Genomic DNA, 20,777 nt, shown 5'->3' on the forward strand with positions numbered 1-20,777 from the left:
GGGGTCACTAAATGAAATTAATAGGCAGCAGGTTTAAAAAACAAACAAAAACAAGTATTTTTTCACACAATGCATAGGCAACCTGTGGAATTCCTTGGCACCCCAAGATTATAACAGGATTCAAAAAAGAACTAGATAAAATCATGGAAGATAGGTCCATCAATGGCTATTAAGCAGGATGGGGAAGGATTGTGTCCCCAGTGTCTGTTTGCCAAAAGCTTGGAATGGTTGACAGGATAGGGATTCCCTCTGAAGCACTTGACGTCGGTCATTGTCGGAAGACAGGATACTGGGCTAGATGGACCCATGTCTGGCCCATTATGGCTGTTCATATGATCTAATGTCCACTGAGGCAGGGAATGGTGTGCGGGTATAGTATTGTGCGTATTCAATATCTCTTATGCCCTCTAAAGTAAAGGAAAGGTTTTAGAAACCGCATTTGCAAGGCCTGGATCAGTTTGCTTTAACGATCCTGTGGCCTGAAAGAGAGAAACAGGAAACAGAGTGCACCCAAGGGGGAGCTCTGGCAAGGGTGTGCTGAACCAATTGGAGTGTCTGGGGGAGCTGAACCACGGTAGGGTGAAGGGAACAGCTTGAGGACCTCATCACACAGGTTTGGGATCACTCGGCCCTACTCCCTTTCCACTCACAGTATTCTAACATTGGTGTGGCAGCTCTGAGTTTGCTGTCACAGCCTTGCTCAAGCTGCCATGGCTCAATGCCCACCAGAAGGGTGTGTTTGGGTCCCAAACACTGGAGCCATGTGCTTTAGAGTCAGAGCAGCTTTCAGGCCCTGCCTCTGGCTCTGCGTTTTTATCTCTGGCTTTCTAGGCTTACTCTTGGGGTGCAGCTTCCATTCTAGCGCCTCCCTCTGGGAGCGGGGAGCTGCACACCAAGCGCCAAGGCCCTGAGGCTAGTTTCCTTTGCTCTGTATCTCGGCAGGCTTTTCTCCTACAGTACAGAGTAGTTTGCAGTCTCTTTCAGGACACGGACGTAAATCTTATATAATAAAAATTAGATTTCAGAAAGCTCTAGTTCTATAGCTATATTGCTGTGACATCCTGTACCCCAAAGCAAAACCCTGGCACCCCACATTCACCACTGTTATGTAGTTGCAACAAATCTTGTACAAAATATGTCATGTGAGGTATCTATGGAAAAGCTGTGGTTTGCTGAATGTGATTATCTTATTTGTGTGTCTGTATCATTTTTGCCTTTGAAGTAACAAACATTGACTCATCTACCTGTATTTCAAAAGTAATTCCTCCTGTGGTGACTCCCACAAAGTAGTTTACATCCAGCCTAGCCAGCGCATTGTGAATGGATATAAAACTTGATTGTTCATCAATGAATACAGTGGGCCATGGAAGAAACTTGTCCCCATTTGTAGCCAAAATATGGGCAATGGCCCCTGCTGTGACTCATTGATTGATGCAAGGCCATGTGACCAGTTCATGTGATGCTGGACTCCATCTTGTGCCTGAACTTTTCCACTAACTGTGCTTATCTCTCTGTTTGCCCACTTTAATTGCAAAGTTAATTGGTAAAGCTCTGGATGTAGTCAATAAAATGCCAGCTGAGAATCTTTTAGATTATTCTAAATTCAAAGAAATGGATTTGAAAGAATTTCGGATTACCTCTGAAATATATAGAGTGAAAAATACAAATCCTTAGAGGGCAGGAGTACTGCTGGCAAGAGTAATGTGGAATGAAATGAAAGCTTTGATGAGGAAGTGGGCAAGGAACAAAGATGTTACAAGCTTTGAAGCAATGTTTGATGTTGTTGCTCAGGAGCATTAATTAAATGTATGTGAAGATGATGGAAAACAGTGTCTGTGGGACAAAAGGGTGAACACTGTGGATGAGATGGCTTCTCTAGTTGAAGATTTTGAGCAGACACAAGCATCTATTGTGAATAAACCACAGACAGAGGGGTTTACACTTCTGGGAAGCATGTTCCATTTTACCCCCTTCCTTCACAGAGGGCTAGCGAAGATACAAAGTTCTCTTATATCTTTACATCACCAGACCTGGCATACCAAGACACCAAAGATAACCTTAGACTAAGATCCCTACTGAAGGGACACTGAGGGGAAAGGAAAAATAGTAACTAAATACATGCCAAGGTTATTGGAGGAATTGAATGGCCCAATGGATGTGGAACAAACCAAAGTGTTCAAGAATAAGTCATGGTATAATAAAAATACATAGAAACACCAACCTGTGATACAAAATTTGGTGATGACCTTAAATCTGATGATTCAAAATTGTTGCTAATTGTAAACCTTATAACAAAGAACATGGCAGTGATGGTAAATCCTATAAAAAGGTGCAGTATGAATGATTCTGGGGGGAAGTTTTTAGCCATGTTATGAGTAGTATGGAAGAAGCCCAGTGGGGATAGTGCTTCTCTACTAACATCTGTAAACCGTTTCAAAGCTTCTCTCAGCAGGGAAACCATAATAAACCTGGTCTGCTGTGTAAACAGGGAAACTGAGTCACACCACTTCATGGCATTGATGACTATCTCTGTTGAGATATCAGCAATTGGAACAGCAAAATGGAAAACAGAGGTGCACAGACATTTCTAGTGACCCAGACACAGCACTTGCTGACTTTTGAGATCACTAGACTGATTTACAAAGTGTTGATAGGTTCAAAGAACTGTGCGAGAATACCTGTGGGTAACACCACAATGTTTGCAACACATGGGAGTTGTATGGTCAAAATCTAATTAAGGCCTTGGGCACACTGCCGCTGCATTAGTCAGTGACAAATACTCCTGCAGTAAACTAAGGGGTGAGGTCTGATATTATGTGCCCCAAAGCAACACCCTCGTGTCCCCGTATTTACTATGGTGATATGATTTGATGTGTTTTATATAAAGTTTGTCATGTAACATATCAATGGAAAAGTTATGATTTGCTGAATATGATCATCCTAGTTGTATGTGTGTATTATTTTTGTCCCTAAAGTTATGAATATTGACTATGTGCCAGTATTTTAAATGTGTTTGCTTTTCAGTAACAGCCACAATGTAGTTTACAGCTGATCTAGCCAGCATATTATGAATGAACCATTCAAGGAAATGGTTTATTAAGAAACACAGTAAGCTTTAGAAGAAGCTCATCCGCACCTTATGGACGTTCCTATGAATGTTCTAGCCAGGAGATGGGCAATGGCCCCTGCTATGAATTATTGAAGCAGGCAAGGGCACGTGACCAGTTCATCTGACACTGGACTCCGTCTTGTGCCTGAACTTTTCCACTAACTGAACTGGGGGCTTTTGCTTGGAAAAAATGCAGTTCCCTCCATATGGCAGAAGCTGTAATAGGGGAAAGAGATATTGTCACTTGGCTTCACTCCCCCCACAACTCAACACTCAGAACTACCTTAAGAATAAGGACTGATCTAGGGATGTTGTCCCAAGCTGAAAGGATTTATATCCTGTGTATGAAAGATGGGTGGACTGTTTGTCCCATTAGGTGAGACATTCCTTGATTCAAATCCTGTCTAGTGTACAGAACAGGGGTAGGCAACCTATGGCACGGGTGCCGAAGGCGTTACGTGAGCTGTTTTTCAGTGGCACTCACACTGCCCAGGTGCTGGCCACCGGTCTGGGGTGGGGGAGGGCTGCATTTCAATTTAATTTTAAATGAAGCTTCTTAAACATTTTAAAAATCTTATTTACTTAAGTAAACTATTGTTGTATGAAATATATTACAGACTTATAGAAAGAGACTGTCTAAAAACATTAAAATGTATGACTTGCACTCAAAACCTTAAATTAGAGCAAATAAATGAAGACTCACCACACTACTTCTGAAAGGTTGCCGACCCCTGGTATAGAACTTAGATTGTGATTTTGTTTATTTCTTAAGTAACCAACTTTAACCTGTTTTCTATAATTTATAAAAGCTTAAAATCAATTTTTCTGTACTTACTACATCCGCTTTCTATTTATTTACCTAACTGTGTATTATCTGAAGTATAATGAAAAATCTGCTCAGGAACAGGGGATGGTGAATTGTCCTCTCCACATTGAGGGAAGGAGGCAGGGCAATAAATGTACGCTGGTCAGTCTTCTGAAAAGGGCAAGATAGCACAGCTCTGCGGTCCTAGGATGGGGAGCTGGGGGAACTGTCTGGAGCCTCTCTATTGCTGGTTCATGGATGGCTAGTGAAAGCTTTCACGTAACTGCAGCTGAGTGTGTCTCTGTCTGTGTATGGGTGCGTAAGTGCAAGACCTGGAGGGGCTTGCAGCTTTTCAGCCTCATAGTGTTAGAGAGGGCCCAGGTTGTTATGTGAGAGGGCTCACAGGAACCCCTGTTTCAAGTTGCATCTTGCAGAAATCCGTCACTCCTACCCAATGAAGAGGGTTTACAACAGTATGACTCCATTTCCCACTTATCATGCACTCAGTTACTGATGGAGAGACCATGCTTATGGCAAGGAACTCACAACTCCTGGGTTCTGTCTGTCATTTTCTGTTTGATTTTGGCCAACTCATGTCTCCTTAATCTTCCCCTTTCCAAACTAAACATACCCTTTTCCTTCAGCCTTTGCTGGTATGGCTTGCATTCCATCCTGTGGAGCGTCTTTGTCACTCTCATCTGGATCTTTTTCCGTTTCTCTACATCCTTCCTATATATTGGATACCGTAACTGGACAGAATACTCCAGCTGAGATCTAACCAGCACGAAGAAAAGTGCTACTATCCCCTCCCGTGACTTGCATGCTCTGCCTCTGCTAATGCAAATGAAAATTGTATTTGCTTTTTTTTTTCAATTGTAAAAAAACCCCACACCCATGAGAAATGTAGCTATGTGAACCTAACCCTGGTATACACAGCATGAGATCTACCAAAGAATTCTTCATCAATCTAGCTACCACCTCTCAGAGAGGTAGATTATGTACGCTGAGAGGAGTACCCACACCAGTGTAACCACGGGGCTGTTGGTGGTTGAAATGGGGTCACTGTTGAGGATAGCATCCAACTTCATATAAAAGCGGCAGTTCTGTGGCACCACACTGGAGACACTGTTTGTCTCCTTTGTCTTCTGGTACATGTGCCATAATTCCTTCACCTTTGCTGTTTACTGCAGTGTGTCCCGATTGTAGCTCTTTTCCCACATGCTGCATGAAATCTGCCCTTAGGTATTGACAGTCCTATGGCTGGAGCACAGCTGGGACTGCACAGCCTCCTCCCCAAACACTGAGCAGCTCCAGAAGCTCCGCAGTGTCCGCAGCATTTAGCCACCACGACAACCTGGGAAGGTGTGATGTGAGCACTCCACACCGAGCAAACAGAAAGGGGAATTTCAAAATTCCAGAGCCTTTAAAGGGGGAAGGGGAGAAAGCATTTACCTTAATGCAGGGGAGAGGAGTTGAAACTCTTCCCTAGAGCCCTCACGATGAGCAATGTGGGACACCTTCCAGAGGCCAATTACACTGATAAAACAAGCACAAGTGTCTACACTGGCACTTTGCCAACAAAACTTTTGCCTAAAACTCTTGTCAAGGTGGTTATATGATGTCACTGGATCTGAGGAGTTCTGTCATTGAAAGTCACTGCGCAGTATGTAGACAGCTGTTGTTTCTTTGGCAAAACCTGCTTCTTTGTGAAAAAACACGGCAGTGTAGAAAAAGCCTAAGGAAGAATGATGGATAACCAGTATCCACCATTGTGTTTCCTACTGGTGCCTAGTAAGGTTTCTCACCCCATGATGTGCAGGAATTATTGAGCAGGGAGCACCATAAAATATGGAATTGGCATTAGTAGGCTCAGTTCTTCATAATTCATTTCTCTCAATAATGAAAATATCATTTTTCAGTGTGCGAAGAGTGACCAATCTGCTTTGCCCATGAGAACAGCCTCCAGCGGTGCATGTAGTGTCTCATATTCACATTTCAGAGTGGTAGCTGTATTAGTCTGTATCAGCAAAAAAAAACCAACCAAAAAACGAGGAGTACTTGTGGCACCTTAGAGACTAACAAATTTATGTGGGCATAAGCTTTCGTGGGCTAAAACTCACTTCACTGGATGCATGCAGTGGAAAATACAGTAGGAAGATATATATATACACAGAGAACATGAAAAATGTGCGTTGTCATATGAATGTAACAAGATTAATCAATTAAGGTGGGCTATTATCAGCAAGAGGGAAAAAAAAACTTTTGTAGTGATAATCAGGATGGCCCATTTCCAACAGTTGACAGAAAAATGTGAGTAGCAGTAGGAGGAAATTAGCATGGGGAAATAGTTTTTACTTTGTGTAATGACTCATCCACTCCCACTCTTTATTCAAGCCTAATTTAACGGTGTCCAGTTTGCAAATTAATTCTAGTTCTGCAGTTTCTCGTTGGTGTCTGTTTTTGAAGGTTTTTTTGTTGGAGTATTGCAACTTTTAGGTCTGTAATTGAGTGACCCAGCAGGTTGAAGTGTTCTTCGACTGGTTTTTGAATGTTATAATTCTTGACGTCTGATTTGTGTCCATTTATTCTTTTGCGTAGAGACTGTCCGGTTTGGCCAATGTACATGACAGAGGGGCATTGCTGGCACAGGATGGCATATAACACATTGGTAGATGTGCAGGTGAACGAGCCTCTGATACTGTGGGGACTGATGTGATTAGGTCCTATGATGGTGTCCCTTGAATAGATATGTGGACAGAGTTGGCAATGGACTTTTTTGCAAAGATAGGTTCCTGAATTAGTGTTTTTGTTGTGTGGTGTGTGGTTGCTGGTGAGTATTTGCTTCAGGTTGGGAGGCTGTCTGTAAGAAAGGACTGGCCTGTCTCCCAAGGTCTGTGAGAGTGAGGAGTTGAAGGTGATGGTCACTAGCTCATATTCACGTTTTCTCTCCATCCAGGTATTTGTACTGCGACCACCACACTAGAGCTTGGGCACATACTTGAAGTCAGGGGAACGTACAGTGCATGCAGGAGACCCCGTTCTGCCTCAGAGTTGGACACCTTTTCCCCTACTGAATGTCAGATTCCAACACAACCAACTTCACCAACCCCTCCACCCAGGGCCGGCGCTTCCTTTTAGGCGACCCAGGCAATTGCCTAGGGTGCCAGGATTATTGGGGGGTGGCATTTTGCCGGGGGGGGGCAGGCAGCTCTGGTTGACCTGCTGCAGTCATGCCTACAGAGGGTCCGCTGGTCTCGCGGCTCCGGTGGACCTCCTGCAGGCATGACTGCAGCAGCTCCACCGGAGCCGCGGGACCAGCACGAGGGGAGGTGAAATGGCCGTGCGCCTAGGGCACTAAAAATACTAGCTCCGGTCCTGCCTCCACTTTCATCTTGCTGGGCATTCCTGGCCTGGAAGCAGCTCATGTCTGGATCTCCATCCCCTTCTGCACCGTGTACATCATAGCCATCATGGGGCACTTCACCATCCTGTTCATTGTGAAAATGGAGCTGAACCTCCATGAGCCCATGTACTATTTCCTCTGCATGCTGGCTGTCACCGACCTGGTCCTGTATACATCCACCCTGCCCAAAAAGCTGGCAATTTTCTGGCTCAATTCCAGAGAGATCAACTTCAATGCCTGCCTCACCCAGACGTACTTCATTCACTGCTTCTTAGCAATGGAGTCTGAGATTCTCGTAGCCATGGCTTTGGATCGCTATGTGGCCATCTGCCATCCCTTAAGACGTACCACCATTCTGATGAACCCCCTGGTGGCCAAGATTGGCCTGGTTGTGGTGCTGCTTGGTTTCATAGTTGTATTACCCTATCCCTTACTGCCAAGACAATGGCCTTATTGCAGAACCAACATCATCCCCCAGCCGTACTGCCTGCACATAGCTGTGGTGAACCTAGCCTGCGCCAACACCCGTGTCAGTAGTTACTACGGCCTCTTTGGGTAATTCTGTTTGATGGGTCTGGATGTGATTTATATTGGGGTGTCCTATATCCAGATCCTCAGGGCCATCTTCAGCCTCCCCACAGAAAACACGCGTCTCAAGACTTTTGGGACCTGCAGCTCCCACCTTTTTGTCATTTTAGCTTTTTACTTCCCAGATCTCATCATCTCTCTCATGAACAGATTTGCCCAAATGTGCCCCTACATTTCCACGTTCTCATTGCCAACCTGTACCTCTTGCTGCCACCCATGCTAAACCCCATCATCTACGGTGTGAAGACCAAACAGATCCGGGACAGGCTGCTCTGGCTCTTTACTAATAAAGGGGCCTAACGTTTTCTCCTGGTGCTCTGGATCTCAGACCAAGCTCTGTGCAGAGCTGGCTGGTGACATGGTGCTGGGCCCCCTTCCCGCAATCACTTACTGGACAGTCAAAGTGACATTAAATCCTTTCCTGCCCTTGCTGCACTCTGTCTACGTACAACTCATTCTCTCATAGGATTCCACCTTTCTAATTGCTTTTAACTAGACCTCTGAGGCCCCACTCCTGCCCTGCCTATTCCCCAAGACCCTGACCCCTGACCTACCTCTGTCCACAAGGCCGCTTCCGCTGTCCCACCTGTTCCCCCAAGACCTGCGCCATTCCCCATCTCTTACATCAAAGCCCAATCCCTGTTACTCACTTTCCCCCTCTCCATCCCCATCTGCTTGCTGGATCATCTGCACCTTCCTCTCCCACCATCTGGGCTCCCTCTGCTCCGGGGCTGGGCTGGGATCTGCTGCAGCCTGGCAAGGAACCTGCAGTGAGGATGCAGCGCTGGGGCCAGCAGGCCAGTCCGGAGCAGAGAGGGAAGCCAGGAAACTGTATAAAATCAGCTGAGAGTTGGGAACAGGGTTGTGATGCAGTCAGCTGAGACTGTGCATTATACAACTTGTGGGCCCTAAAGCTCAGATGCAAAGTCTTGAGGGGAGAGACCCTTGTGTGGCTTATTTCCTTAACTTTCAGCAATGGTCTCAAATTGCAGTGGGGGAGGTCTAGGTTTGATATTAGGAAACACTGTTTCACTGGGAGGGTGAAGAAGAACTGGAATGGGTTCCCTAGGGAGGTGGTGGAATCTCCATCTTTAGAAGTATTTACGGCCCAGCTTGACAAAGCCCTGGCTGGAATGATCAGGTTGGGATTGGTCCTGCTTTGAGCAGGGGTAGGACTATATGACCTTCTGAGGTGTCTTCCAACACTAATCTTCTATGATTCTATGATTTGTTCCTCCTGGCTGGGGGTCTGTAGCTGGCAGGGTGTTGGGCTGGGAGCCCTTTGTCCTGAGCCAGGCCTCGGGGGCAGGGCAAGGGATCAGCTTTGAAGCTAGGAGGACAACAGCTGACACAGGCGGAAGGACAAGCCCCATCTTGGCTGGGAAGGGGGGATGCTGGGCAGAGGCTGGGTGGCTGCAGTAGCTCACACAGAGGGAGATAAATGCCACGGCTACCATGAGCCAGCAATTTACATGGCACCGTATCTGGAATGACAGATTTTGATCACTACATCTAGAAGTCCTTTAGCTAGGCTGCTAGGCAGGGTTCTCCTCATGTTATGGATGGGCTGAGCCACACAGAGATAAAGTGATTTACTCAAGGCCACAGAATGAGTCTGTGGCAGAGCTGAGAATAGACAGCAGGAGTTCTGACCCCCGACACTGCTCCACCACCACTGCTCTGGCCATGAACTGGCATTGCTCCTCTGTGTTGTCTTACAGACAGTGAGGCTATTTGTGTGTTGTGATCAATGGCATTGACGTCCTTCTTAAACAGGAGGAATTTTTAAAAAAACAGCTAAAAACTAGAGACGCAAAAACAGGTTTCCGCACAGTTCAGTTTTCAGCCTTGTCTTGCTTGTTTACCAGGGACCACACGCTGCCTGGAACTCTACAGTGTACAGAATGGACAAGGCTGTGCTGTAAGGAACCACATCAGTGCAGGCTGTGACTCTGCAGCCCTGATTAGGGGCTTTTCGTAGCAGCACACTAGAAATAATAAATAATTAACTCCATTTAATGCAGGGAGAGGCTGTGCCCAAGGTTACCCAGTGAATCTGGGGAAGAGCTGAGACTCTTCACTCCCAGCTGACTAGTTTCTGCTGATGCATTATCTCTAGTTAATATGTCTTGGGCCAAATTCTCAGCTGGTGTAAGTGGTTGCAGCGTCACTGACATCAGGGGAGATCCTCAGCACTAAATTGTAAGCTAGGTACCCTAGGCTATTTTCCTGGCTCAAGACTGTTTGTAGAACCAATCAACAGTAAATACTGTCCATGTGTGACCGTGCTTCAGCGGGACACGGCTGAGGATGCCAAACTCAGGACAAACTGCTGAGAAAGAGGGTAGGGTCACCCCAGGCTGGTGGTTTTTCTATGGTTACATTATACCAAGCCAGTAATAAATATAAACTTCTGCTTCACCACACTGGTTAACTAGACACATCCCAGCCCTGGGCTCAGCACCCGGACACTGGACTCCATGATTAGAAGTCAGTAAAAACCAATTTCCACCACATATCAAGCCCTTCCAATCTGAAGAGACCAGCCGCTTAGCCAGGTCCATACATAACTCAGATCTTACCCAATAATCCCACTTCTGCCACCTCTTTAGCAATTAAAAACTAAAGTTTAATAATAAAAGAAAACAGAAAGAGTTATAAATGGTTAATAAATCAGATACATCCAAGTGGCTTTTCAGTGTTCAGAGATCAGGATCTCAGCAGTAATGGAATAAACTGCTAGCTTTCAAAAGTGTCTCTGGAAATAAACAAAGCAATTTGGGGGTCTTTAGTCCTTGTTCAGAGCTTCCATGTTAGAAACCCAGTGCAGAGAAATGAAGACAAGCCACAGATGTCTCTTTTGTATCCTCTGCCCTGTGCTTGGAATTTTACTGTCCCAAACAAAGTCCATTCCAGTACATCACCAATATTAATAACATCAGACACAAAGATGACACATGCATATACACAGGATAATCATACTTAGCAAATCATAACTTTTCCATTAACAGGTGACAGGACATATTGTGTACAAATTTGTTACAATTATATAACTGTGGCAGTAACAATGATAAAAGTGGTCATATTCAATCACACAGTATCACACCCTGTTCCCGTCCCATCATGGTGCGACAGCTGCTAGCCACCTAAGCAAGTCCCATTGCCTGGGTTCTAGCAGGGCAAGCAGCTTGGACACTAGAGCCACTGGAGGACAGGAAGAGCAGATAAAAATCTGTTTTTTTTTTTCCACAGGGAGGCTGTTCCTTGAACACAGAACGGAGGAAAGAGTTATTTAAAAGTGAGAGGTGGACGTCTGTGGACTTGGCTGTTTCCTCTAAGCATCACCAGCCAGCCCCTTTGACTTTGAACAATCTGCCCATACAGGGGATCTTGTGAGAGTCCCTGTGTTTTCTGGGACTAGCCCAAGAACAGATCCCCTATGATGGGTTCCCCAGGGTGTAACCAGGACTGTGGACAACTGAGCCCTCTGTCCTACCAACCTGGTGTATCCCTCTGTCATGTGATGCTGAGTCAAGCCACGAACCTCTGGCAGGTTCTGTGCTTACACAGACATCCACAAGCAGGGACACACCCACCTGAGTTACATGAATAAACTCCTAGCCACTCATAACTAACACTAGAGAGGCTCAAGCCACTTCCCCCCAGCTCCCCAGCCTTGCACCAAAGAACTGCACTGTCCTGCCCTGGCATGAATCCTGGCTAGTGTTGGATATTTACCCGGTCCACTCCTCCCTTGGTGTCGAGAGGACACACAGTCACCTTAAAAGGCAGCAAAGAGTCCTGAGGCACCTTAAAGACTAACAGACATTTTGGAGCATGAACTTTCCTGGGTGAATACCCACTTCGTCAGATGCATGTTGTGGAAATTTCCAGGGGCAAGTATATATATGCAAGCAAGAAGCAGGCTAGAGATAACGAGGTTAGTTCAATCAGGGAGGATGAAGCCCTCTTCTAGCAGCTGAGGTGTGAAAACCAAAGGAGGAGAAACTGGTTTTGTAGCTGGCAAGTCATTCACAGTCTTTGTTTAATCCTGAGCTGATGGTGTCAAATTTGCAGATGAACTGAAGCTCAGCAGTTTCTCTTTGAAGTCTGGTCCTGAAGGTTTTTTGCTGCAGGATGGCCACCTTAAGATCTGTTGAAGTTGCTGATATATGCATTTTAAAAAAGCAGGATGTACCCTCAGGAATGTCTATTGGGGTCTCAAGGCTGCAGACTCTGATATAAACCCACACCTGGTTAATCAATAATCAAAAGAAACCTCTTGCTTGATCATTAAAACTGCTTGCTTAACAAGGTTTCTTTAAGGGACATGTCATTCTATTACTGATGTATAAATAAGGGGAAAAAGCTTAAGATAGTTGGACTCATTTGGGGACTCTTTTAGACTCTCTTTGGAATCTCCCTCTGGATACATCTTGGGGTCCCTACCAGCAGATGGAAGATTTGGCCACTGGAAGCCTGCCACTGTGTCACTCGAGAGCCACACTCAGCTTTGGTAATTATCAAGGGTTGGGGGTCTTTTACTAACCTGTTGCGGAAGTTGAGACTAATAAAGTTTAGCTTTAAGTGAAAGCACTCTTGTGTTGTCCTCTTTGTGCCAGCCATCTATCAGTCGGACGGCCCTGTCTCCCTTGATTTATTTTCTAACACCTCCTTGCGCAGAGTAAAAGTTACCAAGAGCTTTGGGTTGAAAGAACCCTGGGTAACAGACTGAGGATAGGAGGGAGATTCTCAAATTTGAGCCATTCTTTTCAGGTGACAGATTAGAAGAACTGTCCCAGATTGAGATGTCATTACAGGAAATTTTGGAACTAGGACCAGATGGTTTCACCCAAGAGTTTGGAAGGAATTCAGATGTGAAATTGCAGAACCACCAATAGAATTGTAGAGTTATAGAAGATCAGGGTTGGAACAGACAGTGCACCGGCCGTGATAAACAAACAAACAGAATGTTGGGAATCATTAGGAAAGGGATAGATAATGTGAGGGAAAATATCATATTGCCTCTATATAAACCCATGGTATCCTCACATTTTGAATACTGCATGCAGAAGTGGTCAACCCATCTGAAAAAAAAAAGATAAATTGTAATTGGAAAAGGTTTGGAAAAGGGCAACAAAAATGATTAGGGATATGAAGCAGTTTCTGTATGAGGAGAGACTTAAAAGACTAAGACTTTTCAGTTTGAAAAAAAGACCACTAAGGGGAGAGATGATAGGGGGCTATAAATTCATGACCAGTGTGGTGAAAGTAAATCAGGAATTGTTATTTACTCCTTCCCATAACAAAAAACTAGGGGTCACTAAATGAAAATGATAGGGAGCAGGTTTGAAAAACAAACAAAAGAAGTATTTTTTCACACAATGCACAGGCAACCTGTGGAATTCCTTGCCAGAGTATGTTGTGAAGGCCAAGAGTATAACAGGATTCAAAAAAGAACTAGATAAAATCGCGGAGGACAGGTCCATCAATGGCTATTAAGCAGGATGGGGAAGGATTGTGTCCCAGCCTCTGTTTGTCAAAAGCTAGGAATGGTTGACAGGATAGGGATTCCCTCTGAAGAACTTGGCATTGGTCACTGTCGGAAGACAGGATACTGGGCTAGATGGACCCATGTCTGGCTCAGTATGGCTGTCCATATGATCTAATGTCCACTGAGACAGGGAATGGTGGGCAGGTATAGTATTGTGTGTATTCAATATCTCTTGTGCTGTCTAAAGTAAAGGAAAGGTTTTAGAAACCCCGTTTGCAGGGCCTGGGTCTGTTTGCTTTAACAATCATGTGCCTCGAAAGAGAGAAACAGGAAACAGAGTGCACCCAAGGGGGAGCTCTGGCAAAGATGTGCTGAACCAATTGGAGTGTCTGGGGGAACTGAACCACAGTAGGGTGAAGGGAACAGCTTGAGGACCTCATCACACAGGTTTGGGATCACCCGGCCCTACTCCCTTTCCACTCACAATATTCTAACATTGGTGTGGCAGCTCTGGGTTTGCTCTCACAGCCTTGCTCAAGCTGCCATGGCTCTACGCCCGCCAGAAGGGTGTGTTTGGGTCCCACACACTGGAGCCATGTGCTTTAGAGTCAGAGCAGCTTTCAGGCCCTGCAACTGGTTCTGGGTTTCTAGGCACAGACTCAGGATGCAGCTTCCATTCTAGTGCCTCCCTCTGTGAGCTGCACACCAAGCGCCAAGGCCCTGAGGCTACTTTCCTTTGCTCTGGACCTCGGCAGGCTTTTCTCCTACAGTACAGAGTAGTTTGCAGTCTATTTCAGGACACGGACGTAAATCTTATATAATAAAAATTAGATTTCAGAGAGCTCTAGTTCTATAGCTATATTGCTGTGACATCCTGTACCCCAAAGCAAAACCCTGGCACCCCACATTTGCCACTGTTATATAGTTGCAACAAATCTTGTACAAACTATTTCATGTGAGGTATCTATGGAAAAGCTGTGGTTTGCTGAATGTGATTATTCTATTTGTGTGTCTGTATCATTTTTGCCTCTGAAGTAACAAATACTGACTATCTACCTGTATTTCAGATACATTCCCTCCTGTGGTGACTCCCACAAAGGAGTTCACATCCAGACTAACCAGCACTTTGTGAATGGATATTCAACTTGATGGCTCATCAATGAACACATCGGGCCATGGAAGACGTTTGGCCCCATCTGTAGCTGAAATACGTGCAAGGGCATGTGACCAGCTCATGTGACACTGGACTCGATCTTGTGCCTGTACATTTCCAGTAACTGTGCCGGTATCTCTGTTTGGGACAATGAAGTTCCCTCCACGTGGGAGAAGCTGTATAAGGGGAATTGACATCACCATTTGGTCTCACTCCCACCACAACTCAACACTTTAAAACACAGTTAGAAGAAAAAAGACATTGACTGGAGAGGTGGTCAGTGGCTGGAAAGGAGAAATGCAGGAATTTCTTTAAAAGTCCACAAATGGGAACAATTGTGTCCTGCATATAATGAGGCAGGTGATATTAGTGAATACTTCACTTTGAGATAGTAATTCGTAAGATTCCTGATAAACAGAAGATGCCCACTTTAGTTGCAAAGTTCATTGGTAAAAAACTGGATATACTCAATAAAATGCCAGTTGGGAATCTTTTAGATTATTCTAAATTCAAAGAAATGGTTTTGAAACAATTTCAGATTACCCCTGAAACATATAGAGTGAAGTTTACAAATCCTAAGAGGGATGCTGATATGAGTAAGTGGAATATGTAAATAAAATGAAAGGTTTGATGGGAAAGTGGACAAGGGGTAAAGGTATTATAAGCTTTGAAGGAGCATTTGATGTTGTTGCTCAGGAGCATTTCTTAAATATATGTACAGATGATGCAAAACAGTGTCTGTGGGACAAAAGGGTGAACATTGTGGATGAGATGGCTTCTCTGGTTGAAGATTTTGAGCAGACACAAGCATTTATTGTAAATAAACCACAAACAGAGAAGTTAACGCTTGTGGGGACGCATGTTGCGTTTACCCCCTTCCTCCACAGAGGGCTAGCGAACATACATAGTCCTCTTACATCTTTACAACACCAGACCTGGCATACCAAGACACCAAAGATAATGTAGACTAAGATCCCTACTGAAGGGCACACTGAGGGGAAAGTAAAAACCTTAACTAAATACATGCTAAAGTTATTGGAGGAATTGAATGACCCAATGGATGGTGAACAAACCAAATTGTTCAAGCAAAAGGCATAGTATAATAAAAATACATGGAAACACTTACCTGTGATAAAAAAAAATAATTGGTGATAGTGTTAAATCTGATGATGCAAATTTTGTTGCTAATGGTAAATCTAATAACAAAGAATTTGGTACTGATGGTAAATCCTATGGAAAGGTGTAACATGCATGATTTGGGGGGAAAGCTTCTAGCCATGCTACAAGCAGTAAACAGGAAACCGTATGGGGATACTGCTTCTCAGCTGACACCTCTAAACAGGTTCAAAGCTTCTCTCAGCAGGGAAACCATAATAAATCTGGTCTGCTGTGTGAAAGGGGAAACTGAGTCACACCACCTCATGGCATTGATGACTATCTGTGTTGAGATATCACCAGCTGGAAAAGCACAATGGTAAGCAATGCTGCACAGACATTAATAGGTTTTTCTTGGGTTGCAGAGAAGGTACTTGCTGACTTTTGACATCACTAGACTAATTTACAAAGTGCTGATAGGTACAGAGAAGTGTGCAAGAGCACCCGTGGGTAACACGACAACGTTTGCAACACTTGGGAGTTCTATGGTCAAAACGTAATTAAGGCCTTGTGCAGACTGCCACTGCATTACTCAGTGACTAACCCTGCTGCAGTAAACTAATGGGGGAGATGTGACATTCTGCACCCAAAACAACACCCTGGCACCCCCATATTTACCATGGTGATATGATTTGATGTGTTTTATATAAATTTGTCATGTAATGTATCAATGGAAAAGTTATGATTTGCTGAATATGATCACCCTCTTTGTATGCATGTATCCTTTTTGTACCTAAAGTTATGAATATTGACTATGTACCAGTATTTCAAATGTGTTTGCTTCCCAGTAACAGAAACAATGTAGTTTACAGCTGATCTAGCCAACATATTATGAATGAACCATTCAAGGAAATAGTGCATTAAAAAACACAGTAAGCGTTAGAAGAAGATTATCCCCAACTGATGGACTCTCCTGTGAATGTTCTAGCCAGGAAATGGGTAATGGCCCCTATTATGAATTGTCGAAGCAGGCAAGGGCACGTTACCAGCTCATGTGACACTGGACTCCATCTTGTGCCTGAAATTGTCCAGTAACTGCGCTGGGGCTTTTGCTTGGAAAAATGCAGTTCCTTCCACATGGCAGAAGCTGGAATAGTGGAAAGCGACATTGTCGCTTGGCCTCATTCTCCCCACAACTCAACCCCTGGAACCACCTTAGGATAAGGAATGAACTGGGGATGTTGTCCCAAGCTGAAGGGATTTGTAGCCTGTGTATGAAAGATCGGTGAACTGTTTTGTCCCATCAGGGTGAAACACCCCTTGATTGAAATTATGTCTAGGGTATAGAACTTAGATAGCAATTCTGTTTATTTCTTAAGTAACCAACTTTGATCTGTTCTCTATAACTTATAATAACTTAAAATAATTTTTTCTGTACTTAGTACATCTGCTTTCTATTAATTTACCTAATACAGTGTGTTGTTTGAAATGCAAAAGGGAAATCTGCTCAGGAATGGGGGCTGGTGCATTGTCCTCTCCACATTGAGGGATGGGGGCAGGGCAATAAACGTACACTGGTCAGTCTTCTGACAAGGGCAAGACAGCACAGCTCTGAGGTCCTAGGCTGGGAAGCTGAGGGGAACTGGCTGGAGCATCTCTATTGCAGGTTCATGAGTGGCTAGTAAACGTTTTCACGTAACTGCAGGTGGATGTGTCTGTGCCTGGTATGGCTGTGTCACAGCCTCACAGTGTGAGAGGGGGCCCAGGTTGGGATGCCAGAGGGCTCAGAATTACTGCTGTTCCAGGTTGCACCCTATAGAAGTCCAGCATGCCACCCAATGAAGAGGCCCTACTACAGTATGAGTCCATTTCCTGCTTACCATGTGCTCCTTTACTGATGGAGAGACCGTTGTTATGGCAGGGAAATCAAAGCTGCTGGGTTCTGTCATTCTCAGTGTGACTTTGGCGAAGTCATGTCTCCTTGTACCTCTGTCTTTTGAAGATCCTTCAATGAAAGGTTCTACATGGTATGATAACAGTGACTGATGAGAATTAGTGACCTCTGATCTCTTAGCAAAAATCCCCAGTGCCAGTTGAAAGTGTCATTGTGACAGGTTTAACAAAGTGAGCCACAAAGCAAAATAAACTAAAACACGCAAATCTATGTCTAGTCAAACTGAATACAGACAATCTCACCCTCAGAGATGCTTCAGTAACTTTTTTCTTCAGACTGGACACCTACCAGGCCTGGGCACAATTCTTTCCCTTGGTCAGGGCCGGCTCAAGGTTTTTTGCTGCCTCAAGCAAAAAAAAAATTGGCTGCCTCCTTCCTCAGCCCTGTGCTCCTCACCCCCCCGCGTGCACTCCCCTGTTGCCACAGCTGTACGTTCTCCTTCCCACCGCCCCATACCCCCTGCCGCCCCAGCGCTGGGCTCCCTCCTTTCACCCACCAGTGCCCTCCCCCCAGCCACCTGCTGCCCCAGCCCTGGGATCTCCCCCCAACCTGCCCCCTCCTGCTGTCCCAGCCCTGGGTCACTGGTAACTCGCTCCCAGGGCGGGTCGTTCAGCAGGAATTTTGGATGTGCACAGAACACAGACAGGACTAGTTCCCATATGGTTACACAACTGCAGTAAAGTGGAACAATTTTCAGCTTGTGTGACTGGAGGATCTCTGGATGGATATTATAAGACTGTCCTCCAGAAATGAGGAAAAGTTGAGGTGCCTTTATTATTCTTTTGTTCCACTCTTTCTTTCTATGGGGCATTTGCCAATGCAGTATCACTGTCTTCCTTTTAAACAAACAAACAAAAGGCAGTGGCTGTTGAAAACAGCAATTCCAGTCCTGTTAACCACTGGGAAGCATTTCTTGCTCAATTTTATCCTACTTTTTCTACAGCAAGTCGCAGTGGATCAGTATATTTGATATGGGAGAAATGAAGTAACAGTTGCCCAAACTGGGCTTGAGCACTCCTGAATTTTGAGGTGTTCAAATCTGGAAGGCAGGTGCTAGATTCCCTTTCTGAATATTAGCTACATCTGGAAAGGAAAAGTCAATTTCTGCTTCCATGGCTCAGAACTGGAAATCCTCCTATGTGCCTGGCATGGTATCTAAAGCTGCCCAGGTCCAGTAGAGCCTTCCCTCCACTCATTTTTATTTTAAATTCTAGTGGGATCCACGTACCTCTCTTGCTAGGCTTCAGCTAGAGAGAGGCACTGTCCATTTAGTCCACCCAATTCCTTCTTTGAGGGCTGCAAGGTGAGGTCACCCCAGTATCCCTAATGCAGTCTGGGGATGTCTTCTGAAGGGGATATCTGGGGCAAAGCCTTGTACTCCTTGGGCACACTTGTTCTCCATTCACAGTGCCCCCCTTTCAATTCACAGCATGGCTCAGCTACCTCACTCTCTACTCCTCCCTATCCTGTTGCTAGCTACCAAGGGAATGCTGGGAAATGTAGTTCTTTCCCTGCTCCAGGGCAGGCTCTATACACAGGAGCTAGGCAAGGAACTACAGCTCCCAGGGTCCTATGGGTTCTCAGCTCCCAGGCTGGATCACCAGCTGTTCCCTGGCTCTGCTTCTGCAGGGTTGTGAGACGGGAGGAAGTGAGTTTAAAAAAACATCCCAAATGCTGCCCCTTGGAAATGTGCTGCCCCAAACACCTGCTTGTTTTGCTGGTGCCTAGAGCCGGCCTTGCCCCTGTACAGCTCTTGTTGCAGCCCAGGGGGTAGTTAGGGGATTCTTCATGGTGGCTCCTCTCTTTGTTCTGTTCCACCCATTTATGAATCTTTTGCATAAAGCGGGAATCCTTTGTCCCTCTCTGGATTCCCAACCCTCCTTCTCAATGGAAAGACACCAGGTTAAAGATGGATTCCAGTTCAGATGCCATGATCACATGTCACTGCAAGGCTTCATTGCCCACTTGCCAGCACACAGGTCTACAGGAAGACTTTCAGGTAAAACACACCCATCTGCAGTCAATTGTCCTGGTTAATGACAGTCAACTAGATTCCAAACCACCATTAATGGCTCACACTTTGCATAATTACACTAGGATGAGCACACTCAGTAGATTATAAGATTTGAAATGATATGTTACAAGAGACCTTTGGCAGGAAGCATATTCTAATTAAATTATATTCATTCATTAGCATATTTTTATAAAACCATATAGATTGCAATGTCATAATCGTGTCTTCCCTCAGTCATCTTTCTCGAGATCTGTCTGTTTACTGTCTACCCAGCCATTCTGGGCATTTACACAGCATCAGATCCTATGAGACCTAGGCATTATCCCTAGTTTTCTTAATAATCAACTATAATTTTTAAATATACACAAATGCACAGAGCAGCCAATTCCTCTCTGACCCAACACAGAGCCCAAGAGTTCTCATCTCCCTTTGCTAAGGTCTCTTAATTACTGTTTACTGCTAAAGTTGGATAACAAACACAGAAGAGCAGGCATGGAAAAAAAAGAGACTACTTAGAGAGTTTCTGATCTCCAGATTGTTTGTATCCAGATGCTGCTTCTCCCCAAGGGGCTGAGTGGACCCCAGTGGGACTGCACAGAGCTATATTATAAACAGTGCACATCCTGTGTCGGCTCTTGGCGTGGGATGCTGCTGCAGATATTGGAGTGAGAGACTTCTGCGACACGGCTACCTGAGGAATATTCCCAGAGGAGACGCTTCCGTCTCAGAAATCACAGGTATCCATCTCTTTTTCTTTGACACACCAAGTGCAATCTATGCATGAGATAGCGAATAGGTCTGTTTTCATTTCCACTCTGCACAGCCACTAAACACCCTAGGGCCCTTGCCACAGGTGCTGAATTTTCTCTAGTATCATGGGCCAAAATGTCCCACTTTACTGCATCCCTCAGTGATGGGCTGCAGCCCTAAGGTGGCTGCATTTCAGTGGCACAGTGGATCCTCCGGGATGAAAGTTGTTAGTAGACGTCCGATACAAGGCCAGATTAAATATGTTCAGACTTTCAATGAAATTAAATGTTCCCCTGTCCGTGTGTTATAAAACAGAATAAATAAAAATGTCTGAACTACTTTCTATATTGTTAGAGTCATAGGGTTCAAAGTCCGAAGGGACCATTAAATCATCCAGTCTGACCTCCTGTGT

General features: G+C 44.9%; 1 pseudogene; it reads left to right on the top strand.

The window, feature by feature from the left end:
- The first annotated feature begins 6,988 nt into the window (after positions 1-6,988).
- Positions 6,989-8,406, top strand: LOC127031534 (olfactory receptor 52R1-like; annotated as a pseudogene).
- The last annotated feature ends 12,371 nt before the right edge of the window (positions 8,407-20,777 follow it).

This window comes from Gopherus flavomarginatus, chromosome 1 (assembly GCF_025201925.1).
Source record: "Gopherus flavomarginatus isolate rGopFla2 chromosome 1, rGopFla2.mat.asm, whole genome shotgun sequence".
NCBI classification, from domain to species: Eukaryota; Metazoa; Chordata; order Testudines; family Testudinidae; genus Gopherus; species Gopherus flavomarginatus.